The sequence below is a fragment of the Macaca fascicularis genome, chromosome 13, assembly GCF_037993035.2.
Source record: "Macaca fascicularis isolate 582-1 chromosome 13, T2T-MFA8v1.1".
Taxonomy (NCBI): domain Eukaryota; kingdom Metazoa; phylum Chordata; class Mammalia; order Primates; family Cercopithecidae; genus Macaca; species Macaca fascicularis.
Window position 1 is genome coordinate 110,578,568 of NC_088387.1, and position 22,189 is coordinate 110,600,756.

At 44.9% G+C, this 22,189-nt stretch overlaps 1 protein-coding gene across 8 annotated transcripts in view; it reads right to left on the reverse strand.

The window, feature by feature from the left end:
• Positions 1-22,189, reverse strand: part of GREB1 (growth regulating estrogen receptor binding 1) — a 160,190-nt gene that overhangs the window by 108,161 nt on the left and 29,840 nt on the right. The window lies entirely within an intron of this gene.

Consider the following 22,189-nt stretch of genomic DNA (forward strand, 5'->3'; position numbering starts at 1 on the left):
GAAGCTGAAAAACTGCAGAAATGAATCATTGGGATCTGTAAAACCCCTTAACTTGTGGCACCAAGTTTTTTGTCTCATGTTGATCAGTCTCTCTTCTTGCGTTTCTCTCCCATTAGTTTGGAGCTGCCATTCATTCCTTCCATTTATTCATTCACTCAACAAACATTGACGGGTGCCTGGTATCTACTGGCTACGTGAATGACTTAACTTCCCAGAGCCTCAGTTTTCTTGGCAAAATGAAGATAATAATACCCCTATCATAAGGTTGTTGGAAGGCTTTCCATGACACCAGGACCGTAAAGCACCTTTTACACCGTCTGCCATATGGCAGGTGCTCAACAAAGGATACCTTTGACCGGTATCATCACGATGACAATGAACAAGCCATAACCCTAACGGGGCTTAAACCTGGATAACATGAACACTCTTTCCACTGCGCTAGTGTGGACAAGCACACACATTGCTGGGAAGATCTGCAAGCCTCCCTCCTCCCACAGACCCAAACATGCTGCTGCAAATGTTTCACTGGCTACAAAACAATGAGTCTGATTACGACTCACAACTGAAAAGGCACCAAGCTTGTTTAGGTATGATTCATCATTGTCTGTTGCGGCAATCAGAAGTATTTTGGTTGCTTCTAGGTCAGAATGACCCAGTTGCCACACTTTTTTTTTCACTGCTAAAGTTCGTAATGAACCTTTAAACAAAAACTAAAGGCGTAAGGAAAGATAACTACTTTGTGGCTTTTGCTCAAAGTGAGGACGTTATCAGCTCTGCCCTTCAGAAGCAAGCCCTGATCAAGGAAACCATTCACACTTGATTTTCTTTATTTTATTGGCCACAATTGAACACAGGTATAATTTTCATGAACCTCCCTCGCTCCAAGACCAGAGCTCCTAGGAAGTTGTCTCTCCCATCTGTTTCCCGGCACCCACCAGAAATAAGTACCATGAGAGTGTTTACAGATTAAGTGCTCCTATACGCAGGTTGATTTTCAAGCAGTAAAAAGAGAGAATTAATCACCCGAATATATGATCTTTGCTAAACTCTTCAGGAATAAATGAACATTTCCCACTTTATTCTTGCTAATGTTGACTGCTCAGCAAAGATAATTTCAACATATTTAACATGGCATATTCAAATGACAGAAAGTATGAAATAATAGTAGAAAGCAGAGAAAAGTATATATAAAGAGAGAAAGTGGAATCATTCACATCCTTAACACCTAATCTAATTGTAATTTTCTTAAATGCATAGAAAAAAGACTGGGAGGAAATACACTAAAATGTTAACAGTGGGTATTTTAAAACAAGAATTAGGACAGGTGTGGTGGTTCACACAGTAATCCCAGCACTTTGGGAGGCCGAGGCGGGTGGATCACTTCAGGTCAGGAGATCAAGACCAGCCTGACCAACAGGGTGAAACCCTGTCTCTACTAAAAATACAAAAATTAGCTGGTCATCGTGGCAGGTGCCTATAATCTCAGCTACTTGGGAGGCTGAGGCAGGAGAATCACTTGAACCCGAGAGGCCAAGGTTGCAGTGAGCCAAGATGGTGCCACTGCAATCCAGCCTGGACGACAGAGCAAAACTCTATCTCAAAAAAAAGTTAATTAAATTAAACTTTAAAAATAAAATAAAAACAATAATTATAGGCAAATGTTTTTCTTGTTTCTAATAGTCTGTATTTTCCAAATTTTTTACAAACGATCACATGCATGTGTTATAAACAGCTTTTTGGGGATAAATTATAATCATGAAATTCCAAGACTACAAGCTTGAGTCCCTCTGTAGGCTGCACAACGTGGAGCAGATGAAAGGACCCGAATGCTGGAGTCGCACCAACCTGGCTCTGCCAATCTCCAGCGGGCAAGTCACTTAACCTCTATACCACTAGTGGTCTGAACTAAACCAGCTCTTTGCCAGCCTAGGCTCTAGCTCAACATCTGCTTGTATGCTTCAGGCAACTACACTCCCACAGTAAACTGGGAACCTCCTAGGAGCTAAATAGAACCAAATATCCCCAGGCCTGGGTGACACTGACTGAGCTGACCTCCAGTACAGGGCCTGAGGCCACTCAGGAAGCAGCCAGGGCACCTGCCCACACCCTCCGAACAGGCCCGCCTACCTAGGGAACTCTTTCTCCCCGGCGCTAGGCTAGTTCTGGGGGAGGCTAATGGAGTTATGGACTGGGATGGGCGGCCTTGTACAAAGGGCTTCTCTGGCCAGAGAGAGCCGGGGGTGGCTTCCGCTCCACAAACACCAAACTTCCCCACCCTTCCTGGCCAGCCTCAGATCCTATTTCCCCCAGGCAGCCTTCCCAACCCTCACTCTAACCCCTTTTTAAAAACTGTGTGTATTAAACTTAAGTAGATACAAAAGAATATTGGTATGTATGTTGCACAGACTCACCATATAATGAAAACCATGCACCACGGGCAGGTTCTGAACAAGCACCTCATCATCGTCTTGGAGGCCCCCTTCTCGTCCTCCATCCCTGCCCCCCATAACTCACATCCTGAATTTTATGTTTATTTCCCTTGCTCGTCATGATTTTAACAACATGATTGATTTAATTGTAACTTAATTTTTTTTTTTTTTTTTTTTTTTTGAGACAGAGTCTTGCTCTGCCTTCAGGCTGGAGAGCAGTGGCACAATCTCGGCTCACTGCAACCTCCGCCTCCCGGGTTCCAGCGATTCCCCTGCCTCAGCCTCCTGGTAACTTAACTTTTAACCTAAATTTGAACATAGATTTTACTTTTTTTTTCTTTTTCCTGTTTGGCAAAGATCAACTTTAGTGTGCATAAGAATCACCTAGGGCCAGGGGCAGTGGCTCACGCCTATAATCCCAATACTTTGGGAGGCCAAAGGAGGTGGATCACTCGATGCCAGGAGTTGGAGACCAGCCTGGGTAACATGGTGAAACCCCATCTCTACAAAAAGTACAAAAATTAGCCGGGTGTGGTGGCTCGTACCTGTGGTCCCAGCTACTAGGGAGGCTGAGGTGGGAGGATAGTTTGAGCCCAGTAGGTCGAGACTGTGGTGAGCCAAGATGGTGCCCCTGCCCTCCATCCAGCCTAGACAGCACAGTGAGACTGTCTCAGAAGAAAAAAAAAAAAATCACCTAGGGGTCTTATTAAAATGCAGATTCTATTTCAATACATCTGGGCTACAGCCTAGAAATTTAGCATTTCTGACAAGCCAATTTAACTTAATTTTCATTTAACTTTTAAATTAAGAAACACATTGTTTCATTTTACATTTAGTTTTGTTTTGTTTAGTTTTTACATTTCTCAACTGTGTATGAATGGGCTCATGCTGTATGAATTTTCTCACACTTGCTTTTCTGCCTCATACAACATTCCTGAAGTTCGTCTACAGTGTTGCCTGTACCTGTGAGCCATTCACATTCAAAGCTGTATAGTATTTTATGATATAAATATACCACTTTCTCTTTCCAACCTACACGTTATGTCTATTTGAGTTATTTCTAGCGTTTGTGTGTCAGGAGGGTACACATATAACTGGTATCAATCAACATTACCATTTGTCTCCTGTTACACACACAGTCACAAAACTGCCAGGGAACTCCAGGGGGCTCACATTGTGGGCTACATCAATCGTTCCCCTAGAGTAAGAGGGTGGTACCCACTGACACCCCCACTATCAAGTAAGTAAGTGTTCCAGCTGTTCCACAACCTCATCCATGCTTGTCACTGTCAGACTTGGGAATTTTTGGCAGTCTGGTGGGTGTAAAAGGGTATCTCATTGTAGTTTTAATTTGCACTTCCCTTGTTACTAGTGAAGTTAAGCATCTCGTCATATGGGTATTAACTATCTGTTTCTCGTTTCTTTCCAATTCCTAAGCCAGCACCTCAGTTTATCTTACCAAACCAAAAGAAACTTATGTGGATAGTCATATCTGTGCTCTTAATTAGGTTTCGTCCCTGCCCTACAGTATGTTCCAGTGTGTCTTTTTACTGCTTTACAGGTTCTTTTCTCTCATGGGGGTGGGAGTACTCTTCCATCTTTACAGGTTTAATACAGATTTGTCAGTTTCACTACCTTAACTATTCTTTAGATTATTCTTCCCATTATTTTCAAATGAGGCAGATTCTCTGAATCCTGGTGAATAGGAACTTTCAAAGTCAATGTGGGCAAAAAATATATATAAACCAGGAGAAAATAAAGTCTTCTATTTTTTGAAGATAGTAACTGCTGCAATGCAAATCTGCACTTCAAGTAAGCAAAGTCACATTTTAGTAATGTAGAGAACTGCCAAAGCCAGTTGAAAAAATTGCCAAGGGCTCATTCTTTTTTTTTTTTTTTTTTTTTTTTTTGAGGCGGAGTCTCCCTCTGTCGCCCAGGCTGGAGTGCAGTGGCGCGATCTCGGCTCACTGCAAGCTCCGCCTCCCGGGTTCCCGCCATCCTCCTGCCTCAGCCTCCTGAGTAGCTGGGACTACAGGCGCCCGCCACCGCGCCCGGCTAATTTTTTGTATTTTTAGTAGAGACGGGGTTTCACAGTGGTCTCGATCTCCTGACCTTGTGATCCGCCCGCCTCGGCCTCCCAAAGTGCTGGGATTACAGGCTTGAGCCACCGCGCCCGGCCGCCAAGGGCTCATTCTTTATTCAACTTAATTAATGAATGACTTCTAAAAAATACTGTCTCATTATTCTTTTAGAATAAATAGCTATAGGTAGCAAAAAAAAGGTAAAATTTGACAAACATACATTATTTCACAAGAGTATTGGTATTAAGGAGTTTGCCCAGGAAATACAGACTTGGTACCAGGCAATGCTTACAGACAAAGCATAACTAGATAAAGGACTTTATAAAATATTCTACTCGGGAGGCTGAGACAGGAGGATTGCTTAAGCCTGGGAGTTCAAGGCTGCAGAGAACTATAATTGTGATTGTGAATAGCTACTGCACTCCAGCCTGGGCAACATAGCAAGATCAATCTCAAAAAAAAAAAAAAAAAAATTCTATAACCATAGATTTTACAACTCAAAGGGGACTCAAAACTCTCACCTAATCTAACCCTCTGACTTATAATAAGAAACTGTTACATCATTTTAAAGACAAGGAATAGAAGAACATCTGATCGGTGTAAATAATTCTGCGACTTTCAAGTAGGGTATCTGCACTGTATAAATTCTTGCCTTGTATGGAGAGATTTGAAAGATCTTTCTGCCACAGATGAGCTTTCACATAAATGTGGATTTGGAGTAAAGTGACAGAAAAGTCATCACCCTTCTGTTTCCCCAGTGACCCTGAGATTTTTGTGATCTATCCCTCAGACACAGTCACAAGTCTATGAATTCAGGGCCCTTTCCTGGTGTGAACAGCTGGGACCAGGAAGGTCTGACATAATCCCTGGTGTACTGTTTTCCTCAGAATGTTTTGGGTTTGGTGTAATTTGATTTTACAACCTGAGAAAGGCTGATTCTGAGATCCTGTGTGTTTATTCTGCAGTTATTTGATTGTCAGTGCAGAAAGAAGATAAGCCTTCAAAATATTTAAAGGGAAAGGAAATTAAGGGACTTAGGGATATTGATAGGTCTTAAAGCAGTTTGAGGATCTGTATCAGCAAAACAACAAATGTGGCTGACTTTGTCAGAATGCTTTTGCGATTAGGGTCAAGTGTGGCACCCTCCCAGGCCTCCTGCACTTTTCCTTTGGAGCACCCATCACACCAACTCTTCATGCTTCAGTGTCTGTCTTCCCATAGGACCCTGAACTACATGACAGCTAAGACCACATCTGTTTTACTATAGAAACTCTGGAGCCTAGGCAGTGCCTGGCTGCCTCACTGAATAGCTCCTAGCTGAATGAATGAGTGTAGTCTTGCTATTTGGAGAAGCTGGCCTTCAGGAAAGACTGTCCAGGGGACAGGTTGTCCAGCTGATCCACCAGATGCCCAGGTCCCACTCTGGGACCAGGCTTCCCCACAAAGCATTTTTAGGCTGAGCAGCTCGGTCCCTCGTGAAGTTATCTTTTCAAAGTTGCACTGAAATGTTATTATCTTGGTTATTTTTTGAAACCATTACAGAAAACAGCCATATGGAATTGGCTTTGGTATTTCCTAACAAATTAAGTCTACTGTATCGTTTATATGAGGTCCCACAATCAAAGTTACTTTGAGAATTTAATGCCGTGAGAAAATGTCCTTTCCCTTGAAGAAGTGACATGCCTCTTTCTTTCTAATAATATGACTAGTAGCACTTATCACTTCCCCATTTTTTTGAGCACATGATAGCAATAGGTACATTCAAAAAATAAGCAATGACTAATTTCAGGGAAAGCAAAAAACTATTCAGGACAAAAAACTAATAGCAGTACACTACATGGCTCCGCTGTCAAAGTGTTTACATGACTATAGTGATGTATACATTGAATTGGGCTATCAAAATCATAAATAACTGTAGTGGAGAGATGGAGGGCAGGATGTGGATGTCTGCGTGGGGAGAATGTGAAAAAGAATAACATCCTTATCTTCCATATTAGGAAGTTTAAGAATATTACCTAAAATTCAAAAATCAAGAAGTAGAAAAATATGTTATTTAGAAATACCAAGATAATTACCAAAAGAATCAGTTAAAAGGATTGAAGCCGGGAGCGTTGGCTCATGCCTGTAATCCCAGCACTTTGGGAGGCTGAAGTGGGTGGATCATTTAAAGTCAGGAGTTTGAAACCAGCCTGGCCAACATGGGGAAACTTCATCTCTACTAAAAAAATACAAAAATTGGCCATTTGTGGTGGCCAGCACCTATAATCCCAGCTACTCGAGAGGCTGAGGCAGGAGATTCACTTGAACTTGGGAGGCAGAGGTTGCAGTGAGCCGAGATGGCACCACTGCACTCCAGCCTGCGCAACAGGGTGAGACTCTGTCTCCAAAAAAAAAAAAAAAAAAAGGATTAAAGGATTTAAAGTTTTTGCCCCCAGAGAACAAGACAAGACAAGGGAAAAAGGCATGAGTAGCTATAAGGAATAAGACCTCAATTAATACCGAATACATGTTATTTAATCTTCACTAAAATTCTTGTTTTACTAATGAGAAAACTGAGGCTTATAGATACTAAGTAACCAAGATCACACAGCTAGTAAGTAGTTAAGCTGAGATTTTAACACAGCTTTACTGAAATCCAAAGCTCATAATCTTTCTACTACGTTCTGCTCCTCTCTTATTCTCCTCTAAGAGAACTAGTGATATAAAGGAAGAAAGCTTAGAGCCAGAGTCTCATGAAGTGCCGTATCATGTAAAAAAGAAAGAAATGTGGCAAAGATGAGTGCAGAAGAGTGAAGGACAATGTTTAAGACCATTCATAAAACTAGGGCTCTATCCATAATTAACCCATGTGAACTTAAGCCCTCTATGGATTTTTCTTGCCCTAGAACAAGTTAAGTTGGCAGTGATAAAAGAAAGCCTTCAACAAAACCCTCCCAAATGTCTGATGCTTCTATGCCAAGCTGAAATATGCCTTAGAAGCACCACCCACAGATGACAGCAGAGTTACTCTCTGGGCAAAGTTAAACTCAGAAGGCACTTGACTCCGCGCAGCCCGAAGCTTTACAACAAAGGATCCATCAGGGCACCGCAGGGCATGGGGAAAGCAATGATGCTGAGAGTCCAGGCTGGAGGTGAGTTCGCAGCAGGATGGAGCCGGGGCCAGGAGAATCTAGGTGTGTCGTTCAGAACCAGGCATACGAAGTTCTGACTGCTGGAGCCCCCACCTCATGCTCCATCCTGCCAGGCCGGTCTGTCTCTGGTAGGGCAGTCCTGGCCTAGAGAGTGGTGTCTTACACCCTGCAGTGGGGTTGGTGCTTCCCTATCACCAAGAGTGGCAGAGTTTCTGTGTGAGAATAGAATAGCCTCCCATGTCTTGGCCAACTGAGGCCCAAGCCAATCCACAGAGTAGGTCATTCCAAAAGGAAACAGGCAAAAGGAAAGAGGAAAGAGAATATGACCTGAATGCTTTCTTTTTTTTTTTTTTGAGACGGAGTCTTCCTCTGTCACCCAGGCTGGAGTGCAGTGGTACCATTTTAGGTCACAGCAACCTCCACTTCCTAGGTTCAAGCGATCCTCCTGCCTCAGCCTCCCAAGTAGCTGGGACTACAGGCACACACCCGGCTAATTTTTATATTTTTAGTAGAGATGGAGTTTCACCATGTCGGCCAGGCTGGTCTTGAACTCCTGACCTCAAGTGATCCACCTCCCTTGGCCTCCCGAAGTGCTGAGATTATAGGCGTGAGCCACTGTGCCCAACCCAGATGCCATTTTAAAGGCTCCATTAAACATGTTTAAATTGATTGGCTCAAGTCAGTATGAGTTCAGGGAAGCACCTTACATATCAATAATCATATTTGGCTGTACCTAACACAGCCAACCACAATGGCTTAACCCAGTAGAGGTCTGTTCTTCCCATGGAACAGCAAGTCTGCAATGACTTCAAGATCAAAGCTCCTTCTGCCTTTTGGAAGGCAGCAAGTGTAGTCCGCATTCCAACCCAGAAGAGAGAAACATGAGGGATGAAAAGAACATGGCCGCTTTACCAGAAAAACGACAGTGTTTCTAGAAGACCCACCCATAGATGTCTGCTTACAAAACATTGGCCAGGACTTAGTTTTTTGGCCACCTCAGCTCCAAAAGACCCTAGGAAATCAAGTTTTTAGCCAGGTACTCTGCTATCCCTAACGAAATCAGGGTTCTGCTAGCCAGGAAGTGGGGGGATGGACAGGGTTGTCTGCCACAGGCCACAAACACTGCAGCATCCATGCAACCAGTGAAGAGAAGATGACTGATGTGTTTTGGAAAGCACAGTATGAAAAGTAACGAAAGAACAAAACAGAGCAAGGCCAAATATGTCCCAGACAATAAGGTCATGCTGACCTTTTGAGAAGAAGAGGATGTTCAGACAGGACGTGGTACTGCGAGGGAAACACAAAAATATCAAAGTGTTATTTTACAATCCTGCAGAGGTGGCTATTTCCACTAAGTATGGCACACAGATTTCCCTTAGAGGGTACTCTTGCCAGGATTTCACATGCCACTTCATTTCACCCTCAAACAGTCCTATGACTCTTGGCCCTGTCCTCAAGAGTCATGGACACTTCCCCTCCCTCTGTCATGCCACCCCATCTAATGGCCATCAATTAGTGATTGCACTGCAACCTGTTTAGCATTACAACCTGTCTCCTGGGCCTGGCCATGAGGAGCCCCAGCCCACCTCCTTCAGACCGTTGAACAAGCTCTTTCCTCTTCACCAAGCCTTATCAATAATGTCCAACTTGTCTTCTGCAACGAACACCTTCTACTGAGGGGAGGGAGAAAAAAGATGAATTTTATACTGAAGTGTTTAATAATTTCATTATGAGGAGTACAAATTTGCACTGGCAAATTTAAATACAATGTGTACTCTGTGTGTGTGTGTGTGTACTCGCGTGTGTGCATTTCTTCAGACATGATAAACTGTGATCCCTTTCCTATGAATAAAGAGACCTTGGGCTGAGCCTGAATGAGCCTGAGAAAAGATCTGTCCCAGTATGAATTCATGGGTACCATCCTCTCAGAAAGCAGTTCCATACTGTGCCAGACACTTTGAGCCAATCTAGAGAGGAGAGACGGTGGTAACTGATGGAGACCCCCAAATCATAAGCTGCATAGGCTGCGAACACAGTGAGCCGGGGGCAAAGAAGCTAAAGCCTCCCAGGGCCTGTCTGTGGTCACCTGGAAAAGGAAACAGGAAGGGGACTAATGAGAAAGACTGAAAACCCGGGTTGTTTGCACGTCCTCCCGTCTTTTTAGTTTTCATTTGAATCACAACATTAAGACTTCTGCTCGGCACACCAGACATCTATCCGAAATATAGCTTAGAACTCAAGGACAGTTAAGAGCTCTGCAGATCTCTGTGCCAAGGCCAGGATGCCCATTTACTGCATCCAAGGAAAGACACACATTATGAAAGCCATACCAATCGACAGAGTTTTGTGGACCATCTACCGTGGCGTCCCAAGACCAACAGCAATTAGCTTCCAAAATAAAAGTGACATTAAAACATAGAATCCACTGAACACGATTTTTTTAACTGTTATTTTAGGTTTAGGGCACATGCGCAGGCTTGTTACAAACTCATGTCACGGGGGTTTCTGCAGATTGTTTCATCACGCAGGTACAAAGACTAGTACCCAATAGCTATTTTTTCTGATCTTCCCCCTCCTCCCACTCTCCACCCTCAAGTAGGCCCCAGTGTCTGTTGTTCCCCTCTGTGTGTCCACTGGTTCTCATCATTTAGCTCCCATTTATAAGTGAGAACATTGCAGTGTTTGGTTTTCTGTTCCTGTGTTAGTTTGCTAAGGATAATGGCCTCCAGGTCTATCCATGTTCCTGCAAAAGACATGATCTCATTCTTTTTTATGGCTGCATAGTATTCCATGGTGTATCTGTACCACACTGTCTTTATCCAGTCTACCATTGATGAGCATCTAGGTTGATTCCGTATCTTTGCTATTGCGAATAGTGCTGCAAGAAGATCTTTTTCTAACTGGAAGATGTCAAACAAGGTGCACAGGATGGATGACAGGCACTTTGGGAATCCTGGTGAGATGTGCTGAAAACAACAAAACCTTCGTTTCAAGCCTGCATAGGCAAAGGGGATCTATATAACACACATCACATGACACAGCTATCCCCGAGCCCGCACAGCTAAGAAGCTCCCCAGCGGGAGCCTCCCCAGGTCCCTCTGCTTGCTTCATTCTTCGCCCCATCAGAAGTGCTGTTTTATCAGGCAGAGGGGATGTGCCTATGGACTTGAACTCCCTAACACAGGAGTCGAAGCCCACCTGTCACGGGTGTAAGAACCACACCTTCAATGGCTGTCCTCTTCAAAGCCAAAAGCCCCAGGAGGGCAGGGACCATGATTTGTAGGTTCGTGCAGTGAGTCCTGCACCAATGTGCAGGGTCCAGCACAAAAACCAGTATTCAGGCGACAGCTGTGACAGAGCCAGCGGAGTTCAACTTCCCAAGCCTCTTTCAAATATAGAGGCCTAAAAAGTGTTAGCTGCAAAAAGATTCTACTTTAACCCATTTATGCTGGAGGTTACAATTTTTTGAATTGCAGATGTGTGAAAAATCAGACCTTGGTGATGACCTTGAGCAGTAGGATGTAAATAATTCCTACATACTTAGTGTTCCAATAATGGAACACTAGGCATAAATGGGTTTAATTGTTCTCCTGGGACTCATTCATACTTAGAATTAATGTTAAGACCCAAAAAAAACCACTTGAAAATCTTATAATGCAGATAACACGCGCAAATGTGCAGAACCCTGGAACTTGGGAGTTGTGCAGAATGCCTGACAAAGCCGGACAGATAGACAGACGCCCCTGGGGGATGATCTGCGCTCCTCTTCCTCTCCCAGGCACAAAGCAGAGACTTCCTGCAGACAACTCTGTATTTTGAGTTTAAAGAGCCGAGATTAACTACACCAGAGGGAGAAAAGCAGAGACATAATGTGTAGACCACAGATCACTGCAGGACACGTGTGGGAATAGGGCCTGGTACAATGGAGTGCATCGTACAAAGATAAAGAGCATCAGTGCCACCCACTAAAGTCTTCTGTGGCAATAACTTCAGTGTGGTGAAAACTAGCTCAGAGTATTTCTAAATATGGCGTAAAGTAGCAAACAAGAAGTGGTTCACGTTATTAGTATTTTGCAAGATATTCAACTAGATTTATTTACATGTTAAAATTTATTTTGAATCGGAATGAGTTCTTTGATGACAAAGGAGAGACTCGATAGCTGATTTTTTGAGCCTCATATTTGACAGAGAACTCTCACGGGATTAAGGAGCACAAGATGAGTGGAAGTGAAATAGGTGAGTTTACAGCAAGGGAGCTTTCCAAATCAAGGGAAGTTGCAAAGTTAAAAAACAATTCATCTACGTGGGACACACATTTTTTTATCCTTTAAAATTTTTAGAAATTCACATATGCCAATTTTTTAATGTCGTTAATATCAATCACTTCTGCTCTGTTCTGTTTTTGAACTCCTTGAATATCAATCACTTCTGATCTAAGAAAAGAGCCTAGGCCGGGAACAATGGTTCATGCCTGTACTCTCGGCACTTTAGAAGACCAAGGTAGGCCGATTGCTTGAGCCCAGGAGTTCAAGACCAGCCTAGGCAACATGGTGACACCCCATCTCTACTAAAAATACAAAAATTAGCTTGGTGTGGTGGCACATGCCCGTGGTCGCAGCTACTCAGGAGGCTGAGGCGGGAGGCATCACCTGAGCCCAGGGAGGTCGAGCCTGCAGTGAACTGTAGTCGTGCCACAGCACTCCAGCCTGGGCAACAGAGTGAGACCCTGACTCAAAAAAAAGAAGCAGAAGAGAAAAGACCAGCATAAATTCATCCCTCGCTGGGTGAGTGCTGAGACACCTATACATGCCTAGCTCAGGTCCTGACAGACCATGGAGCCCATGCAGCAGAGGGCATAAGAATTCCAGCACTGCCCACAGTGGGATCCCAGATGCCCCCTGCTAACTGTGTGACCTTGAAAACATTACTTAATCCCTCTGCACCTCAGCTGCCTCATCTGTAAGAGGAAGAGAATGGTAGTACCTACCTATGGCAAGCAGGATATTGGCTCCCCAAACACAGCCACACCCTAAGGCCCGGAACCTGTGAATATGTGACCTTATATAAGTGGGAAATGGCACTTTGCAGATGTGATTCAGGTTCCAGACTTTGAGATGTGGAGATAATGCTGGACAATCTGGGGGGTACAATCTAATCACATGAGTCTTTAAAAAGAAAGAGACTTTGCCATCTATAATCGGGGATAATACAAGAAGAAGGAGGAAAAAGAAAGAGGAAAGGGAGGGTGGAGAAGGAATTCAAAGCCTGAGAGACACTTGACCAACCCTGTTGGCTTTGAAGAAAAAAGAAAGGAAGCTCCAGCCAAGAAACGTGAGTGGCCTCTAGAAGCTAGAATGGCCAACAGCTGACAGTCCTTCCCTACAGGGATCTGAATTACGCCAACAACCCAAATAAGCAAGGAAACAGATTCCTCCTGGAGCCACAGGAAAGGAATGCCGCCTTGCTGACACTTGAATCTAGCCCAGTGACACCAAAACCCATCTTCTAGCTTCCAGAACTGGAAGATAGATAATAAATGTGTGCTGTTTTAAGCCAATAGATCTATGATAATTTGTTACAGCAGCAATAGGAAGCTAATACTCTATCTCAAAGGGTTGCTGTAAAGATGAAATGAGTTTAATCTATAAAAAGAGCTTAAAACAAGGCTGGGTATTATGGTAAGTACTTAATTAATCATTTAACTTTTTTGGTGGCAGGGGAACAGGTCTCACTCTGTCTCCCAAGTTGGGGTGCCATGGTATAATCATGGCTCACTGCAGCCTCGACCTCCTGGGCTCAAGTGATCCTGCCATCTCAGCCTCTTGAGTAGCTGGGACCACAAACCCAAGGCACCATGTCTGGCTAATTTTTGTATTTTCCGTACAGATGGGGTTTTGCCATGTTGCCCAAGCTACTCCTGAACTTCTGAGCTCAAGCAATCCACCCCCATTCAGCCTCCCAAAGTGCTGGGATTACAGATGTGAGCCAATGCGCCTGGCCTCATCTAATTTTTTAATGGTGAACAAGATAAGTACACTTCATGTTCTCACAGCACTTTAGTCTTGAGGGTGAGAGGCTAAATAATTAAACAAGTAATCAGGCCAGCCACAGTAGGTTCACTCCTGTAATCACAGCACTTTGGGAGGCCAAGGCAGGTAGATCACCTGAGGTCAAGAGGTCGAGACCAGTCTGGCAACATGGTGAAACCCCCTCTCTACTAAAAAACACAAAAATTAGCCAAGTGTAATGGCAGGTGCCTGTAATCCAAGCTACTCAGCAGACTGAGAGAGGAGAATCTCGTGGACCTGGGAGGCAGAGGTTGCAGTGAGCCGAGATTGTGCCTTTGCACTCCAGCCTGGGCAACAAAAGCAAAACTCCATCTCAAAAACAAACAAACAAACAACAACAAAAAAAAAACAATCATAAGATGTGAAAAGGCTAAAACCAGGAAATTACAGGACAATCAGAGAATACCTGGGTGACTTACTAACTTTACAGAGACCTAATAAAGACTCTCAAAGATGGTAATTTCCTATGTTCAAAATGCCAGCCTTTAATAATCCAACAAGCAGTAATATCCAGATAGCCCTTATTAACAACAATATAGGTAACTATGTCTATCTAAATTGTATTAAACTACTAGTCTGATTAAAAGAGAAAGTAATTGGTATCTTTCTATCAAACTGATATTTTTGGAAGATATCTGTCAAGGAAAAAGATAAAACTTTCGAGGGGATTTTTTCTTTTCTATCTTCTTTTTTATTTTATTTTATTTTATTTTGTTTTACTTTTGAGATGGAGTCTCGCTCTGTCACCCAGGCTAGAGTGCAGTGGTGTGATCTCCACTCATTGCAAGCTCCGCCTCCTGGGTTCACACCATTCTCCTGCCTCGGCTTCCCGAGTAGCTGGGACTACAGGCACCTGCCACCATGCCCGGCTAATTTTTTGTATTTTTAGTAGAGATGGGGTTTTACCGTGTGTTAGCCAAGATGGTCTCAATCTCCTGACCTCATGATCCACCCGCCTCGGCCTCTCAAAGTGCTGGGATTACACGCATGAGCCATCGCGCCCGGCATGATTTTTTCATTTAAAACGTCACATGCTTATATTTTATGCATATGCACTTTTTTTTTCATTTCATTTTACTGCCCTATCTACTGCTCAATAAACCTGGAGAACTTGCCCAAGTTCTATTCAAATTGACACCAAAATACCATCAGAATCTAATGTAAATTATTTTAGCAGGTTTGAGCCTTGATTAAAGGACATGCTGCAAATGCATCTGGAGGCCAGGACTGGATGGGTCTGTCTGCATTAACTAGGGCCATGCCACACACCCCCACCCGCACCCCGCCCCCTGCCCGCCCCCTGCCCACTGCAGCAGCAGCAGTCCTGTGCACAGATAAAGCCGCATCTCGTTCGACGCCCTGACCCTAGGTTTCTGGAGCTCAAAACTCAGCGTCTGAGATACAACGACAAGCTCCAGAGAGAAGAATAGCAACCTTTTCCTACTGAAAAGAAAGGAAAACACAGTCACCTTACCCAAACAGCCCAAAATACCTTTAAATGAGCATGACTACTTTCACCTATACACTAATTTTTTTAATGTGTTCATCTTCAACTTTCAATGATTGCAAAGTCATAAATTCCACCCAAATGGATCTCCATGCTCCTCCTGACCTTGACATCAGACAACTGGAAGGAGGCCTCAGTTTTCTCAGCAGGTTGTCCACTCCATTGCAGACCATAAAAGAAAACTATTGCCTAAAAATGAGCATGCATATTCCACTTTGTTAGTTATTGCATCCTTTATTCCTTTGCTCTTTAAGAAACAGCACTAAGTTACCTCTCTCGCAAAATGCCCACAGTCAAGAGGAAACAAAAAGCTAACCCACTCCTTGGAAAACTCTCTGGGTATTGTGAAGCTACCAGTATCTTTCAATTGCTGCTAAAGATGCTTCACTACTAGTTGTTAAATGTAACGACCAAGAATTACATTAGCACAAAATCACTCTGGCTCCCACACCTCATAGCCAAGACCCTGTTCCCACAGCTAACATCGATCCACCTTCAGACCAAGCCCCTTCCTCTTTTTTTTTTTTTTTCAAGTCTACAGCACCGGGTCTCCCAGGCGGTCTCCCATCCAAGTACTGATCAAGCCAACCCTGCTTAGCTTCTGAGACCAGACACATTCAGAGTGGTCCGGCCACAGACCCCTCTCTCTTTGTAAGGAAAAGCACCTGAGCTGGCTGGGAGGGAGGTGGTCACAAAAGGCAGTCCAAAAATCAGGCGCCTGGGTTTGGGCAGAGGTAGCCAAATGGTACAAGGCAGGAGCAGCACCTTCAGGCAGCGACTGCGCAATACCGCCTCGGACAAGGCACACGGATGGTGCTGCTGAAAAGGCAAAGGGCAGGGAGGCCAGAGGCAGCAAGGAAGAGGGCCAGCCTGGCCCTGGAGGGGTCCACAGGACACGACCCCAGCCTATACCCAAAATCTCACTCATCCAAGTGACCCTAGGGCCACTGCTCACACCAGGGAACCTTCCAGAAACAGCAGCAGAGAGAGCCACTGGAATAACAAGCAGTGGTCACATCATCCATGTCCCATATTAAGGAGCTTGGACTGGATCCTAATCCTCTGCTCTGTTCCCAGAAGGGCTTCCCCAAAGCAATGCTCCCAGCCTCACAGCCCTCGCCACCCCACTGCCCATGGAGGAGAAAGGTCTGTCTCAGCAGGAGATGGAAGCCGCTCCTCTTTCCTCCTCTAGATAGAATGAATCCAATGAGAGCCTATTAGCACAGAGACTTTGTCTCTCTTCCTTGCTGGTGTGCGGCAGCTTCCTAGGTAACTTCAGTGCGGATCTTTCCCTCAGATGGACGGCCCCAAGGTCCATCCTGAAGGGAGGGAGTCAGGAGTTGGGGCGGGGAGCTTGGGCATTTGGCCCTCACGCCTCAACCGCATGGGCCCACAGCCTTAGTAAGAAAGGTGAGATTCTGATCTCCATCCGCCTGACTCCTACGTCAACTATAGCTGGGACTTGGGACAGGGAAGGGGAGAGTCACTTATTAGCTCCTGAGGCCAAACGGAAACACTGCAGGGTTTGAAGACCCTGGGTGATGTGACCAGACATGTTCTAGAAGACATTCAAGGATGCACTGGTGGGAATCTGGTCTGCATGGAGACCTGGGAGAAGCCAGTTATGACACTCCAGCTGAGGATGGCACCAGAACAATCAGGGCAAGATAGAAGAGAATAGATTGTCCCCAAACACACACACACACACACACACACACACACACATACACACACACCCACCCCCCACAGGAAAATCTACAGCACTAGGTAATTACCTGGTTGTGGGGGCAATGAAAGATTCCCAAGTCTCGGCAGATGGCGTCAAAGAGTTGAGGAGAAACTGGACTAAGGAGAAAAAGCTGGGTTCGTTTTGGACGTGGTGCTCTAGGAGGACCCCCAGCAAGCAGGGTGATGTCCAAGTCTAAAGATTGGGTGTGAAACAGACAGCACTTGTTCCTATGGTTCACATGACATCCACCATGTCCCACCACAGAGGCCATCTACATATTTTCACTTTCAATGCCCAGATTCCGATTTGCCAAGCCAGTTTGAAAATAAACCACTGAGCTCTAATGAGCTTTTCTCTGGTTGTGTTTCTGCAGCATGCCCGAAGTGCTGCCTTGCCTGGCTAAATCTGCCTCCCTAAGGAGCTCCACACGGGCCTCCAAGCACAAAGCCTGGAGTGGTTGAAAGAATTTACTCTGCCCCTAGGAGTCTGAAGTGTTTCACAAAACCCTACTAGGCTGAATTAAGAAGAATGCCAGAGGATTTTAGCCTTTGCTCTCAGAGAAATATGCTGTCACCTCCTGTTCCCGGAGGAGGGACTGATGAAGGATCACTCTGGCCTGAGAACATCTGCTCTGCCCTTTTAGGCAGTATCCCTCCTGGGAGACACAGGAGGGGACGGGGTTGTGGCCACCTTGAAGCCACCAGGTCAGTGCCCCTGCCCTCCCCCTGCACTCGGGCTCCCAGGGAGAGCCTCACATCTCACAGGGCTTCCAGCAGAGGAAGCAGCCAGATGGTGCCAGAGAAAACCTCGGAGAGGCAGAAACACAATGGAAAAAGACAGAGTGGGAGGTTGCCTCACTCACATCTACACTATTTAAGACTTCTAAAAAACACAACAATAACAACCTAATTTCTTCTTGGAGAGTCTCAGGCTTGCAGATAACGACATCTTCATTCATTCATTCTTTCCTACTTAGCACATTTTCCTCTCACTACCCCTAGACTCTGCTCTTTGAGTGCATCATCTGTATCCAATTCAATCTCTGTTCCCTCTGCACTGGCCATAATACCTGGTATGTTGTACTGTTTGGAGAACACCTACTGAAAGACTGAATGAGTGAGTGGGTGTGTGCATGAACGGATGGATGGATGGATGGATGGGAGGATGGATACCTGGATGGATGGATGGATGGATGGATGGATGGATGGATGGTGGAGGAAGAGATGGGAAGATGGATACATGAGTGGATGGATGGATGGATGGATGGATGGGTGGGTGGGTGGATGGATGGACGGATGGACAGATGGACGGACAGACGGACGGATGGATGGACAGATGGATGGATGGATGGATGGACGGATGGATGGATGGACAGATGGATGGATGGATGGATGGATGGATGGATGGATGGATGGATGGATGGTAGAGGAAGAGATGGGAAGATGGATACATGCATGGATGGATGGATTCGACTAATAGCTTTTAAGTGTCCACTCTGTGCCAAGCACAGCGCTAAGCACTGGGCATACAGAGATGGCAGAGGGACTCACAACCTAGTAGGGGGAATGCCATATTCCTAAGCTAATACATGATAAATGCTATAACAAGGAGGAGAGAGCAATGGACTGAGCACAGAGGGGTTGTGCAGACTGAACCCCAAAAGAAGCAAAGGATCTCTTGGCACCTAGTTCAGAATGTGCCTTCCCAAACCTGCAGTGGCATTCCTTTGACCCAACTGAAACCTCCAAAGTTCATTCCAGTTCTTTCCCTCTAAAGAGCCCTCTGTAATCAACACCCCTCCCCTTCGGCTTGACAAACATTGCTGAGGGTCAAGCCCCTCCCCAAGACAGCAGTTACATAGTACATACATCTGAGGACACAATGCTGACATCTGATTGTGGAAACGTGGTGTGGCATGGTAGTGGATGCTGGCAAAGGGGTGTAGTGGGAATGGTGTAGGATTCAGAGTCAGAGTCTCCAACTGGTGAATCCCAAGTTCATCAATGCAATAGCAAACTTGGGAACGTAACTGATTTTCTCTGACTCTCGCTTTTTCCATATTTATGTGGGTAACATGGTAATACATACAGAGTAGTGTTGTTTAAAAGACTGAATGAGAACTCTATGTAAATAAGCCAGCACCATATCTGGTACACACACATTTGGCCCTCAATATTAATCGCCTATTTCCTGCTTCCTGGGATTTGGAGACACCATTTCTTTTCCATTACCTTTTGTCATGTAGATTCAACTCTATCCCATCTGGTCCAGTCTCTCAATCAAAAATATTCTTCCCTCCACCCATCCCCACCCTCTCCGCAGTGATCCAGCTCCTCTGCTGTTGGAGTGAGTAGGAGATTAATCTTCATCCTCTCCTATTAGGATGTGAGCTCCTAAGGGCAGAGGCCAGGACCTATGCAGCTCTATAACCCCGAAGCCTAGCTCAGTACCTGCCACAGATTACTACTCAGAAATTATTGGCTGAAGAAACACAAGTTATGCTGGTGATGCCAGTATTACTACAGCCCGTGTGAGTGCATCCTACCAAGCCAGGATGTCCAGCCAATATGTCAATATCGGTACCAAGAAGGACCAGGCCTGGAAGAGCACTTCATACACCCTGAGGACTAAATGTGAGTTATTACAAGGAAGTCACTGTTCTTTTTTTTTTAAAACCAAGACTGAAAATCATCAATTAACTAGAATGATCAGGAAATTGGGTGTTGCTGCTGATTTAAGTTTCTGGCAAGTCAAAATAAATCTCCAAGCCAGGACTATAGAATTTCAGAAAAGGGAGAAAATTCTACCAGCTAAGGAGATCAGGGAAGGCTTCCTGAAAGAAGCAGGCCTTGAAGGATGACTAAGTGGTTCCCTATAAACCCCATACTGGGCTAGACTAAGAGAATTTAATTTGTGGCAAAGATCTTGAGTGTTGCTCTTGAACAAAGTAATTACCATGACCCTGAGCTGCTTTGAACTTCCTTCCCTGAGATGCCCATCCTTTGATTCTGGGATTGAAATCCATGAGGGTGACATACAGGTCCTTACTGTTCCCACACAAGGACAAAGGAGAGACGCCCACTCACCTCTGTCAGGGATATGAGCTGCGAGTGCCTCACAGACCTCCAGGACAGCTGAATAATGTCCTTATGTGGGAAAATAAAGAGGACAGACAGATTTGATTCATCCTCGGGGCATTCTAGAACCATAGGCAGCCTGCTTACACAGTCGTCATTATGAATACAAATAGGAAAACAATCAGACCCAATTAAGTCCATTTTTCTTAAGCTTTGCACTTCAGCTCCAGAAGAGAGTAGTTTCATCTTTATCAAAATCTCCATTCCCAGGCGGACGGTGTGTTGAAAGAATCCATAACTCTTTCTCTTCAGTCCACAGGTTCCTTCACCCTCACTGCCCCAGCAACTGAAGGAAGGTCATTTTGACCTGATTATCTTTGTCTATAAGTCTTAAGCCATATTCGCCTAAGCAAAACATGAAATTACTTAAGCTGCGTAAAATGCCTCCTAAGTCTCATTCTTTTCTCAGGATTCTTCAGATCCCACGAGGGTCACTGAAAACTTGCCATGTGTTGGGCACAGTGAGCCTTTCAACAGCTGTGTGAGATAAGAGGTCTTATCCCCTTCGTCACACAGGGAAAGTGAGGCTTGATTTGAGCAACCAGCTCCTGTACTAGCTGGCAGGGTGTGGGGCACACAGCCCAACCCAGGGACCCACGCCAAGCTCACCGCACCTTCCACCAAAACAGAGTAATCTTCAACAGTCCTTGGTCTAAACACACACTAGTCATTTTTTCTAAAGCTTTAGGAAACACACACGTTTCCCCTTGCTTCAATGTTGCCAGGAAAATCCTTGCAGGAATCACACCCATTGCATTCATTACTAAATACCCAGGGCATAGCACATAGTAAGCACTCAATAAATATTTGTTAAGTGAATTTTTACTTAATAGGAAAGTACTTAGCTCCTTTTTTTTTTTTTTAATTTTCTACTTCAGCCCCGTAAGAATTATAATCTCTCTCTTCGGGTTTTACTAAGTTAAATGATGATTCCCAAGACACAAATTCCTCCCAATGAGATAGTGGTCAACTTTTTTAAATGAAAAGAAAAGAATTTGAAGACAGCTTTGCTGGAGGTGATGGTGGCACAACATTGTGAACGTACTAAACACCACTAAATTGTTCACTTTAAAATGGCTTTTATGTTATGTGAATTTCATGTGAATTATTTTAATGTATTTCCAGCACTGTTCCTGAATATAACTCCACTGCCAGTGCCCTGGGAATTCCACTCGCTACAGGCTAGAAATCGCTGAGTAACAGAAAGCAAGGAGACTGGACCAAGATTTTTTCAGGAACACAGACAGCAAAGTAACAGTCAGGGAGAAAGGGGTGGTGGGCAGTAATAACAGTCACACCCATCAAGGTCTCCTCCACCGACCAGCGCTGGGCCAGGCATCCGAGGTATGTCATCTCACTGAATCCCCACATCAACTCTAGAGGCAGGACCCCTGTTCTCCCCAGTTCACAGTGAGACTAGGTGTCTAAAATACATGGCAAACATGCTGAGTGTTTGCTTTGGGCTATATGAAAGCCCACTGTGCAGTATAGAGGAACCCCATTCTCCTAAGCTCAGGGTCTCAGCAGTAGGCAGGTTCCTGGATGAGGATGAGAAGCAGTGAGACCTGAATGCTGCTCTCCTGTGCATACGCCCTCCTCTCACCGGGTCACCTTCAGAGGGCGTGCTGCTTCCTCATCTGGAGACATGCAAGTTCTCCAAAATGGAGTTCCTGTTACCTTCTCCACCCATCCCTAATATGCTATGGCTCCAGCCAGCCTTTCCCTGAACTCACACTCCCATCTTGTCTCCGTGCCCAAAGTTTACCCCCGCTAGAATGTCATCCCCTGCTCTGTTCTTACTCCCCATTCACTCTGAGGGATGTAGAGCCAAAAACTGTCTTCCTAGTTCTGCTTTGCTGGCTATGCAATCTGGGGAAAAAATGTAACTTCTCTGAGCCTCAGCTCTCCAGCCATAAAATGGGGGTGATTGTGTAGCACCCAAAAAACTATGACCCCTAGAAAAATGCTTCACTGGATGATGGACAGTGTGATCTTTTCATCCAAGCCTGGCTACCCATGGCCATTCACCAGGAAAAAGCTTTGTTCTCGTAAAGACCACTGGGAGGAAGTGAGCCTGACACCCCATGCCTGCCCTCACCACTGGCCC